Source organism: Salmo salar, chromosome 06, assembly GCF_965601325.2.
Source record: "Salmo salar chromosome 06, fSalSal1, whole genome shotgun sequence".
Lineage (NCBI taxonomy): Eukaryota > Metazoa > Chordata > Actinopteri > Salmoniformes > Salmonidae > Salmo > Salmo salar.
In genome coordinates, this window is record NC_138296.1 from 50,217,860 (window position 1) to 50,228,587 (window position 10,728).

Below are 10,728 nucleotides of genomic sequence, written 5' to 3' on the forward strand. Positions count from 1 at the left end.
GATTTGGATACAAAAAGATTTCCCAAGCTTTAAACATCCCAAGGAGCACTGTGCAAGCGATAATATTGAAATGGAAGGAGTATCAGACCACTGCAAATCTACGAAGACCCGGCCGTCCCTCTAAACTTTCAGCTCATACAAGGAGAAGACTGATCAGAGATGCAGCCAAGAGGCCCATGATCACTCTGGATGAACCCACCATCCCCACTGTCAAACATGGTGGTGGCAGCATCAGGGCCTGCTTTTCTTCAGCAGGGGCAGGGAAGATGGTTAAAATTGATGGGAAGATGGATGGAGCCAAATACAGGACCATTCTGGAAGAAAACCTGATGGAGTCTGCAAAAGACCTGAGACTGGGACGGAGATTTGTCTTCCAACAAGACAATGATCCAAAACATAAAGCAAAATCTACAATGGAATGGTTCACAAATAAACATATCCAGGTGTTAGAATGGCCAAGTCAAAGTCCAGACCTGAATCCAATCGAGAATCTGTGGAAAGAACTGAAAACTGCTGTTCACAAACGCTCTCCATCCAACCTCACTGAGCTCGAGCTGTTTTGCAAGGAGGAATGGCCAAAAATGTCAGTCTCTCGATGTGCAAAACTGATAGAGACATACCCCAAGTGACTTACAGCTGTAATCGCAGCAAAAGGTGGCGCTACAAAGTATTAACTTAAGGGGGCTGAATAATTTTGCACGCCCAATTTTTCCGTTTTTTATTTGTTAAAAAAGTTTGAAATATCCAATACATTTCGTTCCACTTCATGATTGTGTCCCACTTGTTGTTGATTCTTCACAAAAAATTACAGTTTTATCTTTATGTTTGAAGCCTGAAATGTGGCAAAAGGTCGAAAAGTTCAAGGGGGCCGAATACTTTCGCAAGGCACTGTACCTGCTGGAGCGTGTGCTACGGGTGAGTGTTGTTATCGTGACCAGTGAACTGAGATAAGGCGGAGCTTTACCTAGCATAGACTTATAGATGACCTGGAGCCAGTGGGTCTGGCGACGAATATGTAGCGAGGGCCAGCCGACTAGAGCATACAGGTCGCAGTGGTGGGTGGTATAAGGTGATTTGGTAACAAAACAGATGGCACTGTGATATACTGCATCCAGTTTGCTGAGTAGAGTAATGGAAGCTATTTTGTAGATGACATCGCTGAAGTCGAGGATCGGTAGGATAGTCAGTTTTACTAGGGTAAGTTTGGCGGCGTGAGTGAAGGAGGCTTTGTTGCGAAATAGAAAGCCGATTCTAGATTTGATTTTGGATTGGAGATGTTTAATATGAGTCTGGAAGGAGAGTTTACAGTCTAACCAGACACCTAGGTATTTATAGTTGTCCACATATTCTAGGTCGGAACCGTCCAGGGTGGTGATGCTAGTCGGGCGGGCAGGTGCCCGGCAGCGAACGTTTGAAAAGCATGCATTTGGTTTTACTAGTGTTTAAGAGCAGTTGGAGGCCACGGAAGGAGTGTTGTATGGTATTGAAACTCGTTTGGAGGTTTGTTAGCACAGTGTCCAAGGACGGGCCAAAAGTATACAGAATGGTGTCGTCTGCGTAGAGGTGGATCAGGGAATCGCCCGCAGCAAGAGCGACATCATTGATATATACAGAGAAAAGAGACGGCCCGACAATTGAACCCTGTGGTACCCCCATAGAGACTGCCAGAGGTCCGGACAACATGCCCTCCGATTTGACACACTGAACTCTGTCTGCAAAGTAGTTGGTGAACCAGGCGAGGCAGTCATTTGAAAAACCAAGGCTATTGAGTATGGCGATAAGAATACGGTGATTGACAGAGTCAAAAGCCTTGGCCAGGTCGATGAAGACGGCTGCACAGTACTGTCTTTTATTGATGGCAGTTATGATATCGTTTAGTACCTTGAGCGTGGCTGAGATGTGACCGGCTCGGAAACCGGATTGCACAGCAGAGAAGATACAGTGGGATTCGAAATGGATGCAGTCTTGGAACTCATACACACCTATACTAGCACATATATCAACACAAATTAAAGAAGGAACGTTAGGAATGCAATTGGTGTGCAAAACTACTTTCTGGCAAACAAAGGGACTAGATAGTCACCTGATGATAGAGGTGATGAGACCTGAACAACAGAAGTCTTAAGAAACACCACTGTGTTTTGTGGGCCTCAACACTATAGCCTGGTCATTGCACAATGACCTAGGACCTGCTTGCCATCCCTTTTCTTCCAGTTTAGCTTTCTTTGTTTGGCAAATGTAAAATGGCACTGTTTGGTGTCCTCTTGGCCATATCTATACCAAATTAACACCCAAGCCAAACCCACTGTTAACGGTGCTAAATCTGAAAGGTTATCCCATCATACAGGACAAAGGACAGGGTATGACATACAGGAACCGAACAACTAACAGTAAAGCACAACTATAGACAAGCCACATTAACACAAATTGAGCTGTTGCAGATGTGCTGCGTCATCACCAGCGCAAACTCAGATATTGTCCTCAACTGTTCACAGCAGAAAATTCTCAAACTAGATAAATCAGTAAACATTTAATGAAATTCTTAAGCATTCCATCAGCAGGCACCAAATTCTATAATGATGACGTGTAAGCACTAATTAAGAAGACCAATGTACTTAACCAACTTAAAAGCCAAGTCTTTTTCCGCCAATAACCAACCACCATGCACCAACGTTGACTGCCAACCAAAATGTGACCAACACTGGCTTGACACTAGTAACTGACATTGTGTATGTCCTTAAAATCAAAGCGAGTGTCAATTGCATACTCCTGTCCTCTCTCCTATCGTCCTCAAAATCTATTGGAGTCAGAGGGGTGGGATCTCTGTTTTTTTCATCCAATGGGTTAAAGCGAAGGAGGTGATGAGAGAGGACGCGAGGAGTATGCATTTGAGATTCTCCCAAAGTGGGCTCGGAAGCCTCTCATTTGACTTAGCACTAGAATACCAGCAGTTGATTTCAGACTGACCGGTGTTTGTTATCTCTTCTTTCATGCCAACAGCTGATTAGTGATTTCTGTTTCCAAATGTTTGTAATGATCCATGTATGTGTAACTGAGTGGGGGTTTTTTCAAGGCAAAACGTGCTCAAGAATTGTATATATATTGTAATATTTCTGTATATATACAGTACCAGTCCAAAGTTTGGACACACCTACTCATTCAAGGGTTTTTCTTTATTTGTATTATTTTCTACATTGTAGAATAATAGCAAAGACATCAAAACTATAAAATAACACATGGAATCACGTAGTGAGCAAAAAAGTGTTAAACAAATCAAAATATATGTTACATTTGAGATTCTTCAAAGTAGCCACCCTTTGCCTTGATGACAACTTTGCACACTCATGGCATTCGCTCAGCCAGCTTCATGAGGTAGTCACCTGGAATGCTTTTCCAACAGTCTTGAAGGAGTTCCCACATATGCTGAGCACTTGTGGTTGCTTTTTCTTCAGTCTGCGGTCCAACTCGTCCCAAACCATCTGAATTGGGTTGAGGTTGGGTGACTGTGGAGGCCAGGTCATCTGATGCATCACTCCATCACTCTCCTTCTTGGTCAAATAGCCCTTACACAGCCTGGAGGTTTGTTGGGCCATTTTTCTCTTGAAAAACAAATGATAGTCCCACTAAGCGGGATGGGGTATCGCTGCAGAAAGCTGTGGTAGCCATGCTGGTTAAGTGTGCCTTGAATTCTAAATAAATCATTGACAGTGTCACCAGCAAAGAAACCCCTCACCATCACACCTCCTCCTCAATGCTTCACGGTGGGAACCACACATGCAAAGATCATCCGTTCACCTACTATGCGCCTCACAAATACACGGCGGTTGGAACAAGAAATCTCAAATTTGGACTTAGACCACCAGTCTAATGTCCATTGCTTGTGTTTCTTGGCCCAATCTAGTCTCATCTTATTATTGGTCTCCTTTAGCAGTGGTTTCTTTACAGCAAATCGACCATGAACGCCTGATTCAAGCAGTCTCCTCTGAACAGTTGATGTTGAGATGTGTCTGTTACTTGAACCCTTTGAAGCATTTATTTGGGCTGCAGTTTCTGAGGCTGGTAACTCTAATAAACGTATCCTCTGCAGTAGAGGTAACCCTGGGTCTTCCTTTCCTGTGGCGGTCTTCATGAGAGCCAGTTCATCATAGCCCTTGATGGTTTTTACGACTGCACTTGAAGGAACTTTCAAAGTTCTTGAAATGTTCCTGGATTGACTGACCTTCACGTTTTAAAGTAACAATGGACTGTCGTTTCTCTTTGCTTATTTGAGCTGTTCTTGCCATAATATGAACTATCTTCTGTATATCACCCCTACCTTGTCACAACACAATTGATTGGCTCAAACACATTAAGAAGGGAAGAAATTCTCCAAATAAACTTGTAACAAGTCACACCTGTTCATTGAAATGCATTCCAGGTGACTACCTCATGAAGCTGGTTGAGAGAATGCCAAGTGTGTGCAAAGCTGTCATCAAGACAAAGGTTGGCTACTTTGAAAAATCTAATTTGTTTAACACTTTTTTGGTTACTACAACTGTGTTATTTTGTAGTTTCGATGTCTTCACTATTATTCTACAATATAGACAATAATAAAAATAAAGAAAAACCCTTGAATGAGTAGGTGTCCAAACTTTTGACTGGTGCTGTATATACTACAGATATTATAAAAAAAAACAGGATGTTTTTATTTTGTGGCATACATAACAAATGTGTAATTATGAACAACATGTAATTATATATGTATGAAATAACATTTTTAATACATTATTATTAACCAGATATTACTATGTTATTAACAAAGATAATATATTGTACCTATTGTTAAAATAGCATATGTCTATATGTATTAATGCATTTAAAGTGTGTGTGTTTCAAAAGACCTGACATCTTCGGCTTTCATTATGTGAGGTACGGCATTGTTTTCTGATCAGGAAACATTTACTTTGTCATGTTTTACTGTTGCAAACCTTTCTGGGGCGAAACATTTAGGTAACACTTTATTTGGATTGTCCCAAGTAGATGGGTTGTAGATGGTCAGTCGATGTTCAATAACTAACAAAAACATTTCAACTAACTATCCACTAACCCTAGCACTAACCCTAACCTTAACCCTTATCCTAACACTACACTTAAACCTTAACCTAGCCCTAACCTTAACCCTTACCCTAACCCTTATTCTAAACCTAACCATAAACGTAACCTTAGCAGACATTTGCTTATCAACAGCTACTTAGTTGATACTATCACCATCTGTAGTTCATCTATATGGGACTATACAAATAAAGTGTGACCAACAATTATAAAGAAAAACTGGGATAACGGGACAAAACTACCAATTATATAGACATTGTGTAAGAATTATTTGGTCTCTGTGTGCTACTACAGAGTTGAAAAAAAAATTGTTGTAATGCTTTTGATGTGATGATTTTTGATTAAATTAATCAGTTAAGTAATTAAGGATATATAATTATTATCTGTTTGTTGCTTGTTTGTGAAAGATCTGATGTAGATGTGGTGGACTTTGTCGGGAGACGATCAATAAAGGAAAAGCTGTGGTATGGTTGAACTTGAGTGCAATTATGTTTGTTTATTTCTTCATGTGGGTTTTACTATTTAAACCCAGTGTTGAAATATGTCTGGTGTTAACCTTTGTGGCTGATATTATTCTCTACTGTCTGATCTTCTTCGTGCTACCACAGCATCCAAAAAAGAACCTGGTGAAGGCAGCAGACAAGCGGGAGCCAAAGGAGAGCTTCTTGTGTTTCTCTGTAGCAGCTGAAACTACAGATCAACAAGAGATCAGTACTCTGACAGGCCTGTAATAGCTACTGTCACCTGTATTTAAATGGTACACAGCTTAACACAATTCACCACAATGGATTTAACTGATTTCCACACAAAATTAAAAGGTAACCTGTGATGTGAGCATTTGTTATGTTAGGAAAAATTTGCAGGCTGGGGTGACACTGAATTATTGAAGATCTTTCCTTTACGAGGCTTGGAAGATTTCTTCTGGCTTTTGTTCTGAAATTTCGTGTCACGCCCTGACCTTAGAGAGCCGTTTTATTTCTCTATTTGGTTAGGTCAGGGTGTGATGTGGGGTGGGCATTCTATGTGTTCTATTTCTTTGTTGGCCGGGTATGATTTCCAATCAGAGACAGCTGTCTATCGTTGTGTCTGATTGGGGATCATACTTAGACAGCCCTTTTCCCACCTGTGATTGTGGGATCTTGATTTTGTGTAGCTGCCTGTGAGCAGCCCAGAACGTCATGTTTCGTTTTTCTTCTGTTTTGTTGTTTGGTGAGTTTCATCTTCATTTAAAGATGTGGAATTCCATGCACGCTGCGCCTTGGTTTATTTATGATCGGGAGTTTGAAGACAGTGAACGTGACAGAAGATCCCACCACAAAAAGACCAAGCAGTGTGCGCCTATTGAGAAGACGTGTTGGACATGGGAGGACATCCTGGACGGCAAAGGATCCTGGACGTGGGAGGAGATCCAGGCCGGAAGGGATCGCCTCCCATGGGAACAGGTGGAAGCAGTGAGGGATGTACGGTGACGAGATCGGGAGTCACGGCAACGACGGAAGCCCGAGAGGCAGCTCAACAAAAATAAATTGTGGGGGGGGGGGGGCACACGGGGAGATTGGCGGAGCCAGGGTTTAGACCTGAGCCAACTCCCCGTGCTTACCATGGTGAGCGTGTGACTGGTCAGGCACCGTGTTATGCAGTGATGCGCACTGTGTCTCCAGCCCGGTGCTCTCTGTGCCTGCGCCCCGCATTTGCCAGGCTAAAGTGAGTATTCAGCCAGGACGGATTGTGCCGGCTCAGCGCTCCTGGTCTCCGGTGCGTCTCCTCGGTCCAGGATATCCTGCGCCAGCTCTACGCACTGTGTCGCCAGTGCGCCTTCACAGCCCAGTTCGTCCTGTGCCAGCGCCCCGCACTTGCCGGGCTAAAGTGAGCATCCAGCCAGGACGGATTGTGCCAGCCCTACGCTCCAGACCTCCAGTGCGCCTCCACGGCCCAGTATATCCTGTGCCAGCTCCGCGCACCCGGTCTCCAGTGCATCTCCCCAGCCTGGTACGCCCTGTGCCTGCTCTGCGCACCCGGCCTCCAGTGCGTCTCCCCAGTCCGGTGAGACCTGTTCCGGCTCCACGTACGAAGCCTCCAGTGATGATCCATGGTCCAAAGCCTCCAGTGATGATCCATGGCACGAAGCCTCCAGTGATGATCCATGGCCCGGAGCCTGTAGTGATGGTCCATGGCACGAAGCCTCCAGTGATAATCCATGGCCCGGAGCCTCCAGTGATAATCCATGGCACGAAGCCTCCAGTGATGATCTATGGCACGAAGCCTCCAGTGATGATCTATGGCACGAAGCCTCCAGTGATGATCTACGGCACGAAGCCTCCATTGATAATCCATGGCCCAGAGCCTGTAGGGATGATCCATGGCACGAAATCTCCAGTGATAATCCATGGCCCAGAGCCTCCAGTGATAATCCATGGCACGAAGCCTCCAGTGATGATCCATGGCCCGGAGCCTGTAGGGCTGATCCATGACGCGAAGCCTCCAGTGATGATCCATGGCGCGGAGCCTGTAGGGACGATCCATGGCACGGAGCCTCCAACGACGGTCCCCGGTCCGGAGCCTCCAGCGACGGTCCCTGGTCCGGAGCCTCCAGCGACGGTCCCCAGTCCGGAGCCTCCAGCGACATGCCCAGTCCGGAGCCTCCAACGACGGTCCGCAGTCCGGAGCCCCCAGCGACGGTCAGCAGTCCGGAGCCTGCAGCGACGGTCGGCAGTGTAGAGCCTCCAGTGGGGGTTCCCAGTTCGGAGCTTCCGGCGATGATCCACGGTCCGGTTCCTCCGGTGACGATCCACAGTCCGGTTACACAAAAGCGGAGGGATCAGCGGACGAAGCGGGGGCTACGCCCTGAACCGGAGCCGCCACCAAGGGTAGATGCCCACCCGGACCCTCCCCTATAGGTGCAGGTTTGTGGCCGGGAGTCCGCACCTTTGGGGGGGGGGGGGGGGTGTACTGTCACGCCCTGACCTTAGAGAGCCGTTTTATTTCTCTATTTGGTTAGGTCAGGGTGTGATGTGGGGTGGGCATTCTATGTGTTCTATTTCTTTGTTGGCCGGGTATGATTCCCAATCAGAGACAGCTGTCTATTGTTGTCTCTGATTGGGGATCATACTTAGACAGCCCTTTTCCCACCTGTGATTGTGGGATCTTGTTTTTGTGTAGCTGCCTGTGAGCAGCCCAGAACGTCACGTTTCATTTTTCTTCTGTTTTGTTGTTTGGTGAGTTTCATCTTCATTAAAAGATGTGGAATTCCATGCACGCTGCGCCTTGGTTTATTTATGATCGGGAGTTTGAAGATAGTGAACGTGACACTTTGATGTCTTTGATAGAGTTGAAGGCACCTTACGCTGCTGTTAACCGCAGACATTCATTTGTTTGCTATAATGTATTTCTCTAATCAATTAATTGAAATAAAGATACTTAATTTCAATGTATTTGAATGTTTAATTGTCTATGAAATATAGTGATAATAGTGTTGCTATCTCAATGGGAGTCCCCTCAGCAGTCTGGCAGCAGAGGACGCAGCGCCAGCCTTTGTGACCTGCTGCCCCTGTGCTGCTCTGAGTCACAGCCATGTTCTGACGGTCAGCTGTTAATGCAGCATTGTTAGCAGAGCTGAGTTTTACCACCGTCTCCAGTGAGAAAGCATCTGATGAGGCTTCTGCCTTGAAGGAAGCCTGGCTGGGAAATGACTGCCAGAAGGATGAGGTGCTGTGCCCTGTCTAGGCTGAGTCCACTGATTCAGCTCTGCACTCATCCAGTTACCCTGTCATCCAAAGGGAGTCGGGGTTCTTCTCATAGCCAGTGACATCGTTATTGGTGGCCTCAGCTTCAAGAAAATACTTTGACGAAGTCTCTGACATCATGTCCGGCATCATGCAATCTGGAAATGCACAACAGTTAAATCACAAAGAAAATTGTGTCCTTATGTCATGTTGATACCATCAATAATCTATACATTCACTTATCTTAAAGAAATGTGACAGCGCTATGGTTGTGCATCGTATAAATACCATGTTGCTAAAGTAAAAAAAAAATAATATTCTAATACAGCCAATCTGACTTACTAATCATCTTAGCTTTGCACGAACACATTATGGACAGGCCTATGTTGATCAAACCAAATATAATTGTACAGATATCTTACCATTGATTGAAGTACGTTCAACCTCATCATCATCACAAGACTCTTGGAGATGTTCTTCAACTCTGGCAGCAGTCTGTTCAACCTCACCCACATCACAACCCTCTTGGAGAAGTTCTCCAACTCTGTCAATGAACATATCAGACAGAAAAGCATTGATGATTTTCCTAGAGCTGGGCTTGACCATGCCCACTTCACCTGACTGTTGTATGATTGTAGAGTCATTATCACTCAGGGTGGGAGAGGCCAGACATACACTATTGCCATGAGAGAGAACAGGAGAGACCACCCAGTTCCTCTCTTCCATGCAGCTGTAATCCTCCATGAAGGATTCCACAGGAGGGTTGGGTGGAACACTCAGGATGGTCTCCATAAGGTTCTTGACCGCCCCCTCCACAAAGCTGTAGAGGAGCTCAGTACAGCACTCTGTGGACAGGTCAAGGCCTCCACTCAGGTTGGCCACTGTTAGGTATGAGAAACACTTTCTCACGGACGTCGTCTTCGCCATTTTGGACTCCAGGATCAGTCACGCCATGTGCCAGATCAGTTGCTCAGAGAAGTGGCAGAGGTTTGGGCTGCAAAGGAACCCCGCTAGGTCCTTGGAGTCCAGGAAAGCACGCATGGGGCATGGATACTGAGAGCCCCCCCTGGAAGAGGTGATCCTTCTGTCCATTTTGGGATTCACCAGATTCACAATGGAGGAGAAGATAGAGGTGGTGGTGATGCTGGCCTCATAAGCCATGTCCTCATCTTGGAGGGAGATGTGGTTCTTATCCACAGCTATGTCTGAGGAACACCCTGGAGGCTCCATGGTTCTGTCTGTAATCAGCTCTGAGGTCTCCATGGTTACAGCTGGGATCAGCTCTGAGGTCTTCATGGTTATAGCGGGGATCAGCTCTGAGATCTCCATGGTTCCATGTGGGATCTACTCTGAGGTCTTCAGGGTGGAGTTGTCCCCCTGCACCACAGGAACCTGGACATCCAGCATCAGCAGACTCTTCAGGGTCACCATCACAGAGTTGACCAGGCTTTGGCTGATAGCCTTTTCCAACTCTGGCCTTGTGACCTCTTTGGACAGAAATGCACCGATGGTGTCCTTTAGGCCATGCAGAACAACAGACAAAATGTTGCTGGCTGGTAGTGGGAGTGGAGCGGTGAGAGCCTGGTAGCTTCACACAGCTCAGTGGATCCAGAGGCTTCGTCCTCACCGCCCTTTGTGATTATCTCCTCCACAGCCATGATAATCCTCTGCTTCACCTCAGGAGTGAGGAGCTCATCTGGACTCAGAGGCATCCAGAGGAGGAGGAGGCAGTACTCTGCCCTAACATCTGTCTGCAGTGTGAGGAACATTGAGAGAGGGAGCTCTGTCTGTCTCTTCCCCAGCAGTCAGGCAGAACTGGGACTTCTGACACAGCGGTGATGGAGGAGACCGGGTTCTGTCATCAGTGAAGCCTAGAGATTTGTCCTCCAACACAGAGAACCTGACATTGCTGTAC